At 47.5% G+C, this 19,578-nt stretch overlaps 2 long non-coding RNA genes across 2 annotated transcripts; both read left to right on the top strand.

Moving 5' to 3' along the window:
* Positions 1 to 8,292, top strand: LOC142915852 (uncharacterized). The gene is made up of 3 exons (XR_012936136.1): positions 1 to 60; positions 3,648 to 3,831; positions 7,944 to 8,292. It is a non-coding gene; the product is annotated as an uncharacterized LOC142915852 (long non-coding RNA).
* An 844-nt stretch (positions 8,293 to 9,136) lies between these two features.
* LOC142915891 (uncharacterized) lies at positions 9,137 to 11,610 on the top strand. Its single transcript, XR_012936145.1, has 2 exons — positions 9,137 to 9,488; positions 10,045 to 11,610. It is a non-coding gene; the product is annotated as an uncharacterized LOC142915891 (long non-coding RNA).
* Positions 11,611 to 19,578: the final 7,968 nt, after the last annotated feature.

The following is a 19,578-nucleotide window of genomic DNA, read 5'->3' as shown; positions in this document are numbered from 1 at the left end:
TTTTGAGAGTCGTGAGGGAGGTGAAGCCTGCGGCCTTGACAACGACGAAGATTCACCAGGGTCAGTGACAACCTCACACACACACACTGTGACAACCTCACACACTCACATACTGACAACCTCACACTCACACACACTGTGACAACCTCACACTCACACACACTGTGACAACCTCACACACACACACTGTGACAACCTCACACACAGTGACAACCTCACACTCACGCACTGACAACCTCACACACACACACTGACAACCTCACACTCACACACACTGACAACCTCACACTCACACACTGACAACCTCACACTCACACACACTGACAACCTCACACTCACACACTGACAACCTCACACTCACACACTGACAACCTCACACTCACACACACTGACAATCTCACACTCACACACACTGACAATCTCACACACACACACACAGGCAGACAATCACACACACTGACAATCTCACACACACAGACTGACAATCTCACACACACACACAGGCTGACAATCTCACACACACACACTGACAATCTCTCACACACACACAGGCTGACAATCTCACACTCACACAGGCTGACAATCTCACACACACTGACAATCTCTCACACACACATAGGCAGACAACCTCACACACACACAGGCAGACAATCTCACACACACACACTGACAACCTCACACACACACAGGCAGACAATCTCACACAAACACACAGACTGACAATCTCACACACACACAGGCAGACAATCTCACCCACACACACAGGCAGACAATCTCACACACACAGGCAGACAATCTCACACACACACACACAGGCAGACAATCTCACACACACACAGACTGATAATCTCACACACACAGACTGACAATCTCACACACACAGGCAGACAATCTCACACACACAGACTGATAATCTCACACACACAGGCAGACAATCTCACACACACAGACTGACAATCTCACACACACACACACTGACAATCTCACACACACACATGCTGACAATCTCACACACACACAGACTGACAATCTCACACACACACAGGCAGACAATCTCACACACACACACTGACAATCTCACACACACACAGGCAGACAATCTCACCCACACACAGGCTGACAATCTAACACACACACACAGACTGACAATCTCTCACACACACACAGACAGATAATCTCACACACACTGACAATCTCACACACACACAGGCAGACAATCTCACCCACACACACAGGCTGACAATCTCACACACACACAGACTGACAAACTCACACAGACTGACAATCTCACACACACACACACACTGACAATCTCAAACACACACACAGGCAGACAATCTCACCCACACACACAGGCAGACAATCTCACACACACAGGCAGACAATCTCACACACACACAGGCAGACAATCTCACACACACAGACTGATAATCTCACACACAGACTGACAATCTCACACACACAGGCAGACAATCTCACACACACAGACTGATAATCTCACACACACAGGCAGACAATCTGACACACACAGACTGACAATCTCACACACACACTGACAATCTCACACACACACATGCTGACAATCTCACACACACACACAGACTGACAATCTCACACACACACAGGCAGACAATCTCACACACACACACACTGACAATCTCACACACACACAGGCAGACAATCTCACCCACACACAGGCTGACAATCTAACACACACACACAGACTGACAATCTCACACACACACACACACAGACAGATAATCTCACACACACACTGACAATCTCAAACACACACACAGGCAGACAATCTCACCCACACACACAGGCTGACAATCTCACACACACACAGACTGACAATCTCACACTCACACAGACTGACAATCTCTCACACACACAGACTGACAATCTCTCACACACACAGACTGACAATCTCTCACACACACAGGCTGACAATCTCACACTCACACAGACTGACAATCTCACACACACACACTGACAATCTCACACACACAGGCAGACAATCTCACCCACACACAGGCTGACAATCTAACACACACACACACAGACTGACAATCTCTCACACACACACAGACAGATAATCTCACACACACTGACAATCTCAAACACACACACAGGCAGACAATCTCACCCACACACACAGGCTGACAATCTCACACACACACACAGACTGACAAACTCACACAGACTGACAATCTCACACACACACACACACTGACAATCTCAAACACACACACAGGCAGACAATCTCACCCACACACACAGGCAGACAATCTCACACACACAGGCAGACAATCTCACACACACACAGGCAGACAATCTCACACACACAGACTGATAATCTCACACACAGACTGACAATCTCACACACACAGGCAGACAATCTCACACACACAGACTGATAATCTCACACACACAGGCAGACAATCTCACACACACAGACTGACAATCTCACACACACACATGCTGACAATCTCACACACACACATGCTGACAATCTCACACACACACACAGACTGACAATCTCACACACACACAGGCAGACAATCTCACACACACACACACTGACAATCTCACACACACACACAGGCAGACAATCTCACCCACACACAGGCTGACAATCTAACACACACACACACAGACTGACAATCTCACACACACACAGACAGATAATCTCACACACACACACTGACAATCTCAAACACACACACCGGCAGACAATCTCACCCACACACACAGGCTGACAATCTCACACACACACAGACTGACAATCTCACACTCACACAGACTGACAATCTCTCACACACACAGACTGACAATCTCTCACACACACAGACTGACAATCTCTCACACACACAGGCTGACAATCTCACACTCACACAGACTGACAATCTCACACACACAGGCAGACAATCTCACACACACAGGCAGACAATCTCACACACACACACAGTCTGACAATCTCACACTCACACAGACTGACAATCTCTCACACACACAGGCTTGATAAAATAAAATAACACAATAAAATTCTCACGACCTTTCGGCCACAACACAAGCGGCCTTCATCAGGTGAAGGGACGAGACTGTCTGGAGGACAGCGCTGGAGCAAACACAGCCACGCTCAGATCACGACCTTTAAGCTGTGTGAGAAGAAACAAAGCGCCTTGACAAAGAAATTAGCATATAATTTAGCATTTAAATAGCTGAGTGATTAGCTTGTGACTGGTCACAGAAATGGCTATGTTAAAGTTAAAGCATACACATCCGCAGAGGCACCCCTTGACAAAGGAATTAGCATTGAATTTAGCTAATCACTCAGCTATTTCAATGCTAAATTCTATGCTAATTCCTTTGTCAAGGCGCTCTGTTTCTTCTCACACAGCTTAAAGGTCGCGGTCTGAGCTTGGCTGTGTTCGCTCCAGCGCTGTCCTCCAGACAGTCTTGTCCCTTCACCTGATGAAGGCCGCTTGTGTTGTGGCCGAAACGTCGTGAGTATTTTATTGTGTTATTTTATCAATTTATTATTTTATTCTCATTCTACGTGGTGGTGACTTTACCGAAAGAACCAAAGAAGATCAATCCTTGCAGTCACGAAAGCTTTAAATCGAAACAACTGCCTTGTTCAGGTCACGAGCGCGAGGGGTGACGTCACGCGGAAGGGGAGGGGTGCGGGGGGGGGTCCGTGACGTCACACGGTTGCCCGCAACCACTCTCCCGCACCGTGACGTCACGCGTGTCTCATCCCCCCCCACCGTGACGTCACGAGCGCAGCTGCAGGGTGACGTCACCGAGCGTGTGGATTGCTGTGAGGTAAAAACAACACAAAACTATATATTTTTTTCTATATCTCACATTAAACACTTCGGGGTTCATATCAAGCAGAGGGCTGTTATTTTACGTTGCCGAGTAGTTTGATTATAAATACAATTTTACACGTCTTTTTTTTTAAGACTTTGGAGTTGCTACGTCTGAGGGGGTTTTTTTGTTCTTAATTTTTTTTCTCACCCCTTGAAGGTCACGAAACAAGCGATAAAAAGTGCGGGAATCCGAGTGTTTATAAACTACAAAAACAATATTACACGCTGGGGGGGAGGGGTTAACAGGTCCCTGCAGGGTGGGCTGGTAGGAACATTGGAATTTTGTCAAGTCTCTGCGCTGTCTATTGCTGATTTTACACCCCAACAGCACGAGATTTCACTTCGTTAAAGTATTGAAAGGGGACGGACGGACGGACACATTCATCTATTGCAGGCTGGTACACTCAGTTTACAATCTTCGCTACTACCAGTATAAAGGATGTCAGTGACAAGAGAGTGACTCTCAATGACGTCACTCACGTGGTTAAACAAAGGATGACAGTGACAAGAGAGTGACTCTCAATGACGTCACTCACGTGGTTAAATAAAGGATGACAGTCACACGAGATTTCACTTCGTTAGAGTATTGAAAGGGGACGGACGGACGGACACATTAATCTATTGCAGGCTGGTACACTCAGTTTACAATCTTCCTTCCTACCAGTAAAAGTCGCCTCATAGTAGTGATGAGACACCACGTCTGAGGGTTACCCTCAGACGTGGTGTCTCACTAAACACAAACAATAAAAAAAGCGCGGGAAACCCTCAAAAAGTTGTGAGGCGATGGATTTAATTCATTTATTTTATTTTTTATTTGGTATCGCCCTGTGAGCCACGACCCAGCGTCGCTTTCGTGAGGGCGAAACTTTCATCAGCCTCATGGGGTCCACAACATTTTACTTTGCTTGGAAATACGACGTTTTACACCCCCCCCTCCCATCCCCAGCGATTCGATTGCTGTGCAGGGTTTGGAATGTGCTAGGAGATGTTAACTACCTCGCCTGTTATCATCACGGTGACTAGGAGATGTTAACTACCTCGCCTGTCATCATCACGGTGACTAGGAGATGTTAACTACCTCGCCTGTCATCATCACGGTGACTAGGAGATGTTAACTACCTCGCCTGTCATCATCACAGTGACTAGGAGATGTTAACTACCTCGCCTGTCATCATCACGGTGACTAGGAGATGTTAACTACCTCGCCTGTTGTCATCACGGTGACTAGGAGATGTTAACTACCTCGCCCGTTATCATCACGGTGACTAAGATATGTTAACTACAACACCTGTTATCATCACGGTGACTAGGAGATGTTAACTACCTCGCCTGTCATAATCACGGTGACTAAGAGATGTTAACTACCTCGCCTGTTATCATCACGGTGACTAGGAGATGTTAACTACCTCGCCTGTCATCATCACGGTGACTAGGAGATGTTAACTACCTCACCTGTCATAATCACGGTGACTAGGAGATGTTAACTACCTCGCCTGTTATCATCACGGTAACTAGGAGATGTTAACTACCTCACCTGTTGTCATCAAGGTGACTAGGAGATGTTAACTACCTCGCCTGTCATCACGGTGACTAGGAGATGTTAACTACCTCGCCTGTTATCATCACGGTGACTAGGAGATGTTAACTACCTCGCCTGTTGTCATCAAGGTGACTAGGAGATGTTAACTACCTCGCCTGTTGTCATCACGGTGACTAGGAGATGTTAAATACCTCGCCTGTTATCATCATGGTGACTAGGAGATGTTATCTACCTCGCCTGTTGTCATCACGGTGACTAGGAGATGTTAACTACCTCGCCTGTTATCCTCACGGTGACTAGGAGATGTTAACTACCTCGCCCGTTATCATCACGGTGACTGGGAGATGTTAACTACCTCGCCTGTTGTCATCAAGGTGACTAGGAGATGTTAACTACCTCGCCTGTTATCATCACGGTGACTAGGAGATGTTACCTACCTCGCCTGTTATCATCACGGTGACTAGATGTTAACATCCTCGCCTGGCCTACAGGAGATCGTCGGTTCGCGCCCAGGCCCTGACCACGCTTGCTCCTGCTGCTGTATATTTGGAGTCTGCGTCTCTCTCCCCATGTTGATTGCGTGGATTTGTCTCAGGGTCCTCCGATTTTTCCCGATACGGGGCCATCCATTTAGTTCGTTGTCATGGAGGGGGATACCCAAAATGCGTACGCTTGCATATGGGGGGGTCTACTCACAATGTACGCATAGGAAATGGGGGGGGGGGGTTGAAGCCTCGATAATAATGCAGCCGGCGGTGGACTATCTGTTTGCTTAAACACGTTAATATTAATAATTGATCGTTTCTGCATGGATTACATATCGGCCGTTCTACAGGATTCTAGGGGGTGGGGGGGTGATGCGTCAGGCGAATGTACGTAGGCAGGTGGGGGGGGGTGTTTAAAAAGTCCGCGTGCGTACGGGGTCAGGTTTTGACAGATTTTTGCGTACGCACAAAAGGGATGGCCCCTACACATTTAGATACTGTACAGCACTGTACACGGAGTGATCCCAGCTGTCCGGCAATGGTTTGTGTGATCACTCTCTGTACTACAGAGTGGCATGTGTGTGATCTCCATTGGTTTCCTCCGAGTTTCCCTCCCATAGCTAAACCCACAAACAGAGTGAAACTGGTACTTGCCAGAACCACATCCCAAAGCTAACAGATTACCTGGAAATGACTCAGTGGGGGGATCACAGCAACATCGCCCCCTCTTGTGCAAACTTGGCAGGACCCCTCCTGAAGAAGAGTTGAGACTCAGTGGGGCTTTCCTGAGCAGCAGGCGTATTCATACATTAACAATACGGATGAATACAGACGGCACATTGAGTGTGGCATGCAGTCATTATCCTCTGCCATTGTCAATCGACTTCTGGAACGAAAGCCTCCCCAATTCGTCCCAATCTCAAGTGGTGAGGACTCAACACAGCCAGTCAGCCACTGACAAGCTCACTCACCCATTAACTCACTCACCCACCACACTGCAGGTCACAGCAGCACATTCGCGCAGCTAGTCAGCCACTGGCAAGCTCCCTCACCCACTAACTCACTCATCCAACCACCCACTCATCACATTGAAGGTTACGACAGCACGCTAAGCCAGCCAGCCACTGACAGGCTCACTCACCCACTAATTCACTTGCACCCACTCACCAAACTGCAAGCACAACAAGACACTCACTGAGCCAACCAGCCACTGACAAGTTCACTCACTCACCCACACACGCATCCACTTACCCACTCACCACATTGCAGGTCACGACAGCACTCTAAAGCCGGTCGGCCACTCACAGGCTCACTCACCCACTAACTCACCCACCCACTCACCAAACTGCAGGCACAACAAGACACTCACTGAACCAGTCAGCCACTGACAAGTTCACTCACCCAGAAACCCATCCACTCACCCCACCACCCTGCAGGTCACAACACACTCACCCTCGCAGAGGTTTTTGGGCAAGCGTTGCGCACTTTCAGATGCGCTTCTGCGTCCGTCTGGAACCATTTTCCTTCCGCTATTAGGAATCCACTGAAACTGTGCATTTTAAAATCATCTAGATTGAAAACTAATTTCTTTTGCACTGGTCTTTGTGTTTAGTTTCTTGTCCTCTACCCGTACCTCCGATTAGCACGGTTCGCTCTGTACGGTGTGAAATAAGTTCAACGTGCATACACCCAGCCCATCAGCCACTTACAAGTTCGCTCACTCACCCACAAACTCATCCACCCACTCACCAAACCGCAGGTCAGAACACTCCCCCTGCTCAGCAATTTAGCCTCTAAAACCGTCGCTCTCCCAACTGATTTCTGTTTGCTTCGCCATCGTACTTTACCTCACTTGCTTCCGTCATTACGCTGACCAAGATCTCTCGCCGCCCTTAACGAACGAGCACGCACCCCGGCGCTCTCTCTGGAGCTCTCAGCCGGTCAGTAAACGGCAGGAGCTCGCAAAAAAAAAAACGCGAACGCATTTCGCGCGCTCCATGCGAAAACGTGTTTCACCCGCGATTCGTTTCCCTCAACCAGAACGGCGGCGACTGGGAACAGAAGAACTGGCGGCCCCCCCGGGGCCAGTGGTCAGGCGGGGAGGAAATGTCGGCGCACGAAGAAATTCTGCTGTGCAACTTGAGGAAGTGCCGGCGCATTGTTGGCGACTTTGCCTGGGTCACCTCCTGCTCGCACCTCTTTTGCGACGAGGACGGCGAACGCGAGTTCAAGATGGGGGCGGCCGCCTGCCCGGCGTGCGGCGCCTTGCCGCGCGGCATCCTGGACATGGTGCGGGTCTGCTTGAACCCCCCCGAGGAGCACAAGTCCATGGTGCTGGCGGGCCTAGGGCCGGACGTCATCCAGGAGATATGTTCGCGGGCGCTTTCATTCTGGATTTTTCAGGTATCGGCGACGGATCGGTGACTTTTTAAAAATAAAAATTATTTTTAAAAAGTAACAAACTGAAATGTTTTATATTTTAGCGGATAAAGTCCCACTGAGCTACGTAACCTCTTTTTTTTGCAGAAGCGACCTGGCCATCACGAATGATAGCCAAACCCAAGCGGCTGTTATCATCACGTGGAAATTTACAGCAGTCAAATACTCTAAAACGCGTTAGATGTCGTTTCTAAACATTGGGAGGGAAAAACCAGAGGACCTGGAGAAAATCCACACGGCCACTGGGAGAACGTGCAAACTCCAAACATAAGTAGTGACTAACTCGGAGACAAAAAGACTTGGAGCCACTTCTTTATTTAGCGAGCACCATTGGAATGACGCAGTTAATATTTAGTCCGTCTATTATCGGTGGCACTACTTAGAACATGTACAGCGTTTAAGATGTCACTCTTGAATTAATTTGCGTGATTTATGAATATTTTTCTCCTGCTGGGTTCTTTCGGTAAAGTCACGTAGAATGGAGATAAAATAATAAAAATAATAACAGAATTTATTATGTTATTATTATTTTAATTTTTATTACAGAATAAATTCTGTTATTTTTTTATCTCAATTCTACGTGGTGACTTTACCGAAATAACCCAGAACATGAATCCCTGCAGTCACGAAAGCTTTAAATTGAAAATTATGAATATTTGTTTTTCATTCTTTCGATTTTTTTTTGGAGCTTCGTCATTCCCAGAGGCTTCGCTAACCGAGTTATTCTTCTACATGTAAGTCCCCTTGCGCGTATGGCTCTTTAACCGATTAAAAATACGTTTAATCAAATTTTCCATCTCGCAGGTGCACCAGGAGAGACTGTATCAGGAACACTTGGCCGCGAAATCAAAGAGGCTCAGGGTGCAGTCTGAGGACCGCTTCAAGCAGGAGATCCAGAACAAGGTCACGGAGGTTGCCACTCTGAAGCGGCAGTTCTCGCTTGCCAAGAGCGAGCTGGCCAAGTTCAAGAAGAGGTACAACGAGGCTGCCGAGAGAAACTGCTGGAGAGGGACCGGGAGCAGAAGAAACTGCAGGTCTCGTACGATCGCCTGCGCCTGCGATCCTCCGCTATCGACGAGGGGAGACGCGCTGAGGAGGAGGAGGCTCCGAACGGCGCGGCGTCCTCGCCATTCATAGTGAGATTCGGTAGGGCCGTTTGAACTTTAGTAATAGGTTTTTACCCTTTTAGCTGGCACAAAAACTGACACCTTTATTCAAGGCATCATGTTTGCAATAACCACAACACAAGCAGTCAAAATGCAAACAAAAGAGACAACTCTGATAATAATATGCACTGTCCTTGAATTTGATTGGTCCACACCCGAGATGGCTTTTCTTAGAGCCTAGTCTCCACTGGTGTTGGACCAGAAGACGCCAAAAGGCGTACAACTCAAAAACAGCGCACCATCAGGGAGTATTGAGGGCACGGGGTAAGCCTTTACATTATGAGACCTCCTTTGCCCAGTAACAAGATATAGGAATAGGTTTTTACCCTTTTGGCTGGCACAACAAAAACTGACACCTTTATACATGGGATCATGTTTGCAATAACCACAACACAAGCAGTCAAAAATGCAAACGAAAAGAAACAACTCTGATAATGATATGTTCGACCAAGCAGGGAAAATGGGGATAGGTTCATACGGTGACGTTTTGTACGTAATGTAATTTTTTCCCCCACCCCCCCCCCCCCCCCTGGTAGCAGCGACGTCGACCCCGCGAACGTCGCAAGGCGCGGAGGGAAACGCGTGGAGCTGGATGATGAAAACGCCTCCGCGTTGCCGCCCCGAGGAGGCGGAGTTTGCGCCGAGGCCGTTGTTTTTCAACGGCAGCCCCCCGGGCAGGTCGCCGCACTCCGACGGCTTCCTCCGCTTCCCCTTCCCCGCCAAAGCCGCGGTAACCGGAGCCAGGAAGTGACCTCCCCCCGGTAACAACGCGAGAGTCCTTCCCTTCGCGCCCGCCTCCCCGCCCTCCAATGCGGTCGCAAGGGGTTCCCCAAAAAAAAAACTCGTGGGGAAAAAAAACGACGCAGAAAGGACCTCGCCCACTGGCCTCACCGCGCATCAGATTCCTGTGGTCTTAACGCTGCCCGCAGGTCATCTGCCTACTCCCTGTGGCGCTTGGCAGGAGCCTCTCGTCGTTACCGCCAGTCGATTGCCTCCTCTGAGCGCAAACGGAATCCGAATCGGAAATATTTATTTACGCTGGAGGTAGGAATCCGACAAGCTGTGAAGCTCTTTTCCCACAGACTTGTGGTCGGGGGCACCGGGGTAAAAACGTTACAGCAACAAACAAATGCAAAAAAACCGCGTCGTGCACAAGCGTCACGGGGTCCACGCGTGCGAGCGCGTGGCTCATCGCCCCCGTCAGTTGTGTTCGGAGAGCCGCTCGCTGGAGATTTTCACGCACGACGACAACGCCGCGTCATTGAGCCATCGTTTGTGACGGCCGGTTCGCTTGTGAAAATAGCTGCGTAGGTCGGTGGGTCCTCGCCTGGTAAAATGAAAAATAAATTTGTTGAGTTTAATAGTTTCAATTCGTTACTACTTTAGCGCACACCAATTGTGTTCTGGGAGAGCAAACCCACAACGTTGACAGTGGAGTTTGACGTCCCGCTTGGTGATCACCACCAGCGGCAGTAACTAAACGACCGCACTCCGTTCAAGTGACAAACGTCTCCCATTGGCCGTGCCGGGTGGGGCTCACAGGGTTACGTCACTTTCACATCCATCAGAAACTTTTGTCTGTACTGGAGGAATCCGTGCAGCCCTACAGGAGGTTGTAGGTGCGATCCCAATTCTGACAGCTGCTGCCGTATATTTGGAGCTTGCGTCTCTCACTCTCTCATCATCATCATCACCACAGTGGCTATGAGATGTTAACTACCTCGCCTGGTCTACAGGAGGTCGTGGGTTCGATCCTGACTCTGACAGCTGCTGCTATAAACCGTGGCCGATGAGCGACCGCTTTCGACCCCGCCGCTTTGCGTGCTGGAGAGTAAACCCACGACATTTACCGCTTGAGCACCGTGAATTTTTTTCCGGCGGGTAGGTTGCCGGGTGTCGTCGTTGGCGTTCGGGGGAGGGGGGACAGGCCGGTGGTGGCGGCGCTCGTGACGGCACAGAGGGGTTTGCCGTTTAGAATCTCGCTGCGGCCGACCCGGGAGTTACCGTGGTGCGCGTTTTTTCTCGATGCTGTGTTGGAGTAAGTGCTGTTCACAAGAGGGAACCTGTTCCATTTGTTTTTCATTAAAAAGTTTAGGACTTTGCAGCCGCCAACAACCCTTCCTTTACATTACACAGACCACCCATACAGGTCGACACAACAACCGCCATTCGCCACTAAGTGGCAGTGACCTCACCACGTCGCTTGTGCCAGGCTATGTGCATGTTGAGGCCACGTGAAGTGTCGAAGGCCCGCTGGTAGGAGGTTATGGGGCAGACCCAGGTGCCAGGGGTCCACTGACTGAAATGAATGGCCGATGCACCACCTGTGCCCCGTACTGTGCCAACTTGCTGTGCTTCAGCCACCCAACTGCCCAGCAGCAGCATTCACGAGCCTCCTCCAATTAGGCTGATCTAGACACCACTGGTACCAGTCCACTCAGCTCCACATCCTCTTGTACCACATCACTCCATCTCTTCTCTAGCTCGTGCCGTGCTCGTTTAGCCCCCTCTATCTGGCCGAACAAAAGCTGTTTAGGCATGTGGGCTACATGACCCAACTAATGCAACCTTGCCTGCCAGAGGAGCTCACCGATGGGATTTTGTCCAGATCTTTCAAAGATCTGTGAGCTCCTCACACAATCCAGCCTGGTTAAACCCAGGATGGATCTTAGGCAGGCCAGCCTAAATGTTTCTAACCAGGGAAGATTTACCATTCGGGGGGTTTACATTTTGCAAGCGTAGAGAAGGGAGGGCATGACTGTGGCCGAGAAGACCCGAAGCTTCATGTGGAGTGACAGACCAGGTAGCTTTACGCAACTGATGAAAAGTTAATGCCGCTTGACTGATTCGGAATGAGACCTCTGTTGTCAAACCGGAGCTGGTCATGAGCACACTGCCCAGGAATGGAAAACTCTTCACTCTCTCCACAAACACAAAGATCCCCATATAGCCTTAACAGGCCGGCATGGCACATGAAGGGGTGAGTGGCATACACAATGCCACGTCAGAATTGGGTATTACAGATAGATAGCCTGCCGCCAACAAAAGAATAGCTCCAGCAGAATTGCTTCATTATTTAGTTCTATCCATGGCTGGGTGAGCACGTCCCTACTTATCAAGCATTGTGCTCACCATTGTACCGAGTCACTTAAACGCAGGCGAGCTGCTGCTTCTCTACTGCATGAAAGTAACATGGCATGTTATCTTGAAACACCTCTATAGGCTTATCTTCCAAAGCCTCCAATTGGTGTGGAAGCTTTAACCCGCATTACATCACCAATACTGACTAAAATAGCGCCTTCATCTACTAGCAGAAATTTAGTAACACGCTTTTCAACATGATTACAAATCAGAACCTCTGAGTGTGTGTGATCCAGCCACCGTTTAACGCACTAAAACATCACCTATTGATCATACTCATGTTTAGTTTCATATCGCATCATCATTCATTGCAAATTGCATCTCACCATCACTGAGGAACCTCAGGCATACAGGCTGTGAGCCAACACCAACAATTAGCCAAGCTCTGCAGTCCTCTGCAAATTAAGTTAATGAGTGTTGATACCTCCAATTAGCACAATTGGCTCCGTACCGTGCAAAAGAAGTTCAACATTCACGCATACAGAAGGGACCTACAATATTTAGTCTGCACTTTGCTGTACTGCCTTCTTCCGGCGTGCCGGGGAGTGGCACCTCCTCGACGTCCATGGGAAGGGATTTTCGCAAAACGTGTGCGGGTCCAGCCACCCTCACTGCCTCTGCGGTGCTGGATTAGAGGCTACGTACAGCATAGCCATCACCACCACGCTATCTGTGATCCCCGAGATGCCTTTGTCCGTCTCCGAATTACACGCACTTTGCCCGTCTGTTGTATATATAGGTGTTATGAAAATTGATGAAAATAATGAAAATTAAATGAAATTTGCATAATTTATCCGAAATTATGTTAATCAGTGTAATTATGCCCATAAATTATGCTGATTCGAGAAATAATCGTATTAATTTATGCGAGTGGGCGTGGTTATGATAATGCAGGTCGTTATGGATTATCAGGTCGAGCCTCGGTGACGAGGATTGTGTTATGAATTGGAATGACGCAATTAATCGTATGCAGTGACGCAGGCGTTGTGAGCGTGAATGAGAGTCGATTCGACTCTGCTCTTTAATTCCGTATTATCGATAAGGATACGATTACTCTCGATTGAACATTATGAATTATGTGTGTTATGGATTATGTGTGGTGATAGTGTGCTTATGATAGGTCCCCAGGATTCAGATCTCATACGCAGAACAATATTATGCAGAATTTCAGGAAGAATCACACACAAACCTTCTGCTTTAATCAATTTTATTTTCTAGCTAATTTAAATTTTTGGATAATATGAAAACTCAATCTCGGGATGTTGGAATTTCAACACAGCGTTAACATGATACCATCACGATTGCGTTGTTTCACCCCGATAGCGGCACCTGTGGTTAATCCCCGACGCGTAACGCAATCGATCGGTTGTTGAGAGAGGGATTAAAAACAAGCGAACTATTCTATCAAAACCTTAACCTTATAATATGCAAACTCGTATTCTTGAATGATTACACAACACGGCACTCGGTCTTTGATTTGTATCCAATCCTTAACACATTCTGATATGCGAAATTATTATGCTTGAAATCGTCAGCACAGTACCACGGCGATGTTCGTTCATTGATTCATCAACGATTATGCAATTAAAGTGTTCGACTGAAATAATTCTGATTGCCTCATCAACGTAACTCAATGGGTGGCGATGTTTTCGATATCAGCTAATAGTTGACGCAGTTATCATGAGTCTTGTATGTTTAATGGGAGGGTTGTTGATTTCTTGCGTTGAGCAAAAGCCTAGGTTGATTTCATTGTCAAAAAAAAAATGTTTGTTCGTTGTGTAGCGGTGGGGGAGTGAGGAGGGAGTGTGGGGGAGGGGCATACGAACGACTGCCAGTTTCTGTCCACTGCTGGCTGGAAGAGTCAGCACGACGCTCGCCGTCGTCGCGCCGATGGGTGTTGAGTGCGGGGCCGCTTCCCTCTCAGCCCTGGTGACGCGAAGTTGTGCGCTGTAGCACGCTGGGGGCACGCTGTTGGCACGCGCTGGTGCTGGTGGCACGCTGGTGGCGCGCTGTTGGCACGCGCTGGTGCTGATGCTGGTGCTGATGGCACGTTGCTGGCCGCGCTCTTTCTCCTTGAAGGTGCGCGAACGCGCCCGTGCTGGTTCGCTGATAGCAGTTTCTCTCTACTGCTGGCTGAGCTGCTGCACGCTCTTGCTTGGCGTTGCTGGCCACGCTCTTTCTCCTTGAAGATGCGCGAACGCGCCCGTGCTGGTTCGCTGACAGCAGGTTTCCTCCACTGCTGTATGACTCACTTTTGTTGATACATCGCGACTCGGCGATCCTCGCTACTCAGCGAGGCTCGGAGCCAGCCGCTCCATGCGACTGCTCGTCCTGTGGACGTCTTGACTCGCTGATCTGTCTTGACTCGCTGCTTCACTTTACTGACTTTTGAAAATGCGGCTGACCGTTATATTCAAAGACAATTCTCTCTGCGCAGTGGAAAAGGGGGGGGGGGTCTGTGTGTGTGAGTTCGTGTGTGTACAGATGGCTCCTGCGATAACGATCTGTTTGCCCTGGCGTGAAATTCCTCTCTCGCGCTCTTCGGGAGAGACAAAGGTGGTCGGGAGTACCTATCTCTTTATACTTTCGACTTTATATTTCTCAAATACAATTTGGTCCCATGTTCGCCAAGACTCGTGTTTGTAACTACGTCCTCCCGACACCCCTCTCGGGTTACCGAGGTTCGCATTGATATGATGGAGTTATTAGAAAGAAAAATAATTTTCATCCTGAGTTTAAGAGGTCCGTTTCCAGATTGTTGGAATCCATATCCCTTGGTTCTGTAAGGTTCTATAATGGAATATCGTTTAAGGTTAACACGTTATTATTAATGTTATATTGCAATTTTCTTTAAAACTTTGTTTGCCTGGTTGCCGTGTGTGGGGTGGGGTGTGTCCCCTCATCAAACGCGGCTGGCTTTTCCAGATGGCCCCTTGTGATAAGGTGTAATTCCTGCTTCTCCGCGCTGTGAGAGAGACAAAGGTGGTCGGGGTTGCTTGGGATATTGTTTAAACTCTTTCGTAAGTTTGCCTGTTCGCCTCATTCCTTCTCGATAACCTTTGATGTGACTCGGTATTTTGTCTCCAAGCTTTGTTTTAACAGTAAAAGTATTAAAGGTGAAAATCATTTGATAGCGAATTAATTTCGATTTAAAGCTTTCGTGACTGCAATGATTCATCTTCTTTGGTTCTTTCGGTAAAGTCACGTAGAATGAGAATAAAATAATAAATTGATAAAATTAAATAACACAATAATATTCTCACGACGTTTCGGCCACAACACAAGCGGCCTTCATCAGGTGAAGGGACGAGACTGTCTGGTAGGACAGCACTGGAGTGAAAGAGCCACGTTCAGATCACGGCCTTTAAACTGTGTGAGAGGAACAAAGCGCCTTGACAAAGGAATTAGCATATAATTTAGCATTTAAATGGCTGAATGATTAGTTTGTGACTGGTCACAGAAATAGCTATGTTAAAAGTTAAAGCATACACATCCGCAGAGGCACCCCTTGTTAAAGGAATTAGCATAGAATTTAGCATTGAAATAGCTAAGTTAAAGCATACACATCCGCAGAGGCACCCCTTGACAATGGAATTAGCATAGAATTTAGCATTGAAATAGCTGAGTGATTAGCTTGTAACTGCTCACAGAAATAGCTACGTTAAAGTCAGAGCATACACATTCACCGAGGCACTTAGTACAAATCAAACAGGAGAATTTAGCATTGAAATAACTAGGCGAATTTAGCACTGAAATAACTGAGTGATTAGCTAGTGACTGGTCACAGAAATGACTATGTTGAAGTCAAGGCCTACACATCTGAGCTATTCACAGTACTATATAGTGAACCAATAAAAAACTAAAATATAAATTACCTTAATGTTATCAATAAACTCTATATTCTCCAATCAGCTAAGCTACCAACAATAAGTCGTTATATATCACAATGCTATATGGCGAAAAAATGGGTGGATTCTTACCCTCAACTTTAGCACCACGGATAGCTACGGGCCCCGTTCAGACGGACGAGTTCGTTCATGGTCGGAACAGAGGAGAGGGAGAGAGACAGCTTAGAGTCGCGGCATCTCTTCAGAAAGGTAAGAGACTCGATTAGTTGAGCCTTCTTATCCCGGAGTCTGTTGAATGATCTTAAGGATGTGTGGAATCCCTCCCCGTAGAGGCGGTTAAATTTCGATTTAAAGCTTTCGTGACTGCAATGATTCATCTTCTTTGGTTCTTTCGGTAAAGTCACGTAGAATGAGAAAATAATAAATTGATAAAATAACACAAGCTAATCATTCAGCCATTTCAATGCTAAATTATATGCTAATTCCTTTGTCAAGGCGCTTTGTTCCTCTCACACAGCTTAAAGGCCGTGATCTGAACGTGGCTCTTTCACTCCAGCGCTGTCCTACCAGACAGTCTCATCCCTTCACCTGATGAAGGCCGCTTGTGTTGTGGCTGAAACGTCGTGAGAATATTATTGTGTTATTTTATTTTATCAATTTATTATTTTATTCTCATTCTACGTGACTTTACCGAAAGAACCAAAGAAAGCGAATTAATTATTGGATAATAATTCACTGATGTATCTGGTGGCCTGGTCTTGATTGGAGTGAGCGCGAGGACTGCTAACTTTAGCTTATTCTTGTTATTGCATTTTAAATTTGAACCGTTGTTTTAATGACAAAGGAAAAAATATATATGGTTTAACCCGTGGGTGTCCTCGTTTCTGGCTTGCGGAGGGCTTCCCTCTGCGTGACCTCCCTTAGGGCACATCAAACTCTTGTTCATCTGGAGATCTTCGCAGATAGCTGCTAACATCCTCGCCTCGAGAGTTTTATTATTTCTTTATTTTTTAATGGTCTGTTTATGATCGACATCTGGTTTTTCGTGTGCCTGGCTTACGAGTTTTATTGATTATTTTTTTTGTTTGTTAAAAAAAATATTATATATAACGCAAATATTTTTTTTTTATTTAAAGCTTTCGTGACTGCAGTAATTCATATTCTTAGTTTTTTTCGGTAAAGTCACGTTGAAGAGAAACAACAAAATAATAAAATATATATAAAACAATAAAAAATTCTCACGACGTTTCGACCATAACTCAAACGGTCATCTTCAGGTGTGTTGGTTTGCAACTAAGAATATGCAAATATTATTGTTAATATCAATTTTTGAAAAGGCTCAACACCAGGCAGCGCTCACAAGCAATGCAAAGTTACATTGTTTCCTCATAGGTTCATGTCATAAAGTTTATAATAAAAACAACAATGATAATTATTACATAATGCATTGGATTGATCCTAACTCTTAACAGAGTTAGTCTGTTGGCAGCAGTCAGTGTCCAGTGCAGTCCTGGCATCTGCTGCTCAGTTTCCTTCCCCGGCTGCGGTCCCAGTGGCACCTCCATCACCCCAACTGTGCGGTCGACCGGCCGCAACCAAACAGCATCATGCTGCGGAAGAGCGCGCGGATCGCGTTCGCCACACGAGCCAGGCCCTTTCGTTCCTGCACTACCACCGCCTCCTGCCACTCTGTCTCCTCCTCTGTCTCATCCTCTGTCTCCTTCCCCGTCGCCTCCTCTGTCTCCTCCGTCTTCTCTTTCTCCGTCTTTTCAACCTCCTGCATCACCATCTCTTCCACCAACACCACCACCATCTTCTCCTTTTCCTCCTCCACAGCCATCTTCTCCTCCATCTCCTTGTCGTCCTCTTTGTCCTCCACCGCTATCTCCTCATGTCTTCTCCAACTCCCTCTCCACCTCCATTTCCTCTTTCACCTCCTCCTTCACTTCCTCTTTCATCTTGTTCTCCACAACCTCTCTCTCCTCTTCAACGGCCTGCGAGGATTGCTGCGCTGGCTCCGCTCTGTGAAGAGACGCGCATGACACCGTTCAACCTTCCTGCTACGGCAGACATCGCAGTCGTCTCCTTACAATCTGTAGGTGGACTGTGTGGCGGATTAATTCGAATTTAATAACCACACAAAACATCACAATCAGTGAGTACGCTTGGCATTGCAGCTGTCATTCTCTCAATGCAAGGCAGCACGAAGAAAGGTGCTGCTGAATCTAACACAGACTGTTGTAGTTTCACAGTAGTGGCTGGCATTGCTGTGTAAATCCAATCGAATAACTTGCAGTGACATTTGTATATGTGTATTATAATTGATCCCTGGCACACAATGGCATACTCATTTCCAATGACATCAGGGGAGATTTTTAACGTCTGCTACGAAGGAGAGGGTGTGCGTGTCTTTGTGGTTTACGCAGCAGCAGTAATACCCAGGGCAGGACACCAGAGCTGAACTGTAAGCAGTGAGTGATGAACCCGCTATCGCTGGCCCGCTTCACGCATGCACGATTGTGGAAAAAATATCTATGGTGATTCGTGGTCGACTAAGTTGCCCCCTTTGACTTTGATGTCATCTCAGAGCGCTTTACAGGTGATGAGCCACTCACATCTTGCATTTCTCGTCTCAATGCATTTGAAAGGGGGCACCCCCCTCCTCCCAATGGCAGCTATCCTTGTGCAGTAAAAATACACTTGGTAGTTGGCCAGGAAGCGGGCATTAGTCTGGCAACAATATAGTGGATGTAGGGTTACATGGTGAATGTATGACCGCATTGTTACGTGGTCTCACCCAGAAACCAATTATGGAGAACATTTCTATCGCCGAATGTACATGTGGGGTTTGCATTGTCTGTGTGTTTGTGCGGGTGGCAGAGCTGGAACATCTTTGCCTCATAACTAGAGGGATCTGGGTTCGATTCCCAACTTGGGCCACTTTCTCTGTGCGGAGTTTGTTCTCTCCCCCTAGTTCTGGGTGGGCTCTGCAGCTTTCTCCCCATAACTGAACCCACATAAGCAATGCAAATCACTCAATTGGGATCGCAAACAACAGTCATTTTTATATTCTTAGTCCTT

The sequence above is a fragment of the Petromyzon marinus genome, unplaced genomic scaffold (genome assembly GCF_048934315.1).
Source record: "Petromyzon marinus isolate PM22_M1 ecotype Great Lakes invasive population unplaced genomic scaffold, UKy_Petmar_22M1.pri1.0 PM_G_Scaffold_36, whole genome shotgun sequence".
In the NCBI taxonomy this organism is placed as follows: domain Eukaryota; kingdom Metazoa; phylum Chordata; class Hyperoartia; order Petromyzontiformes; family Petromyzontidae; genus Petromyzon; species Petromyzon marinus.
Note: the sequence above shows the minus strand (reverse complement) of the source record. Positions and strands in the feature narration are given on the sequence as shown.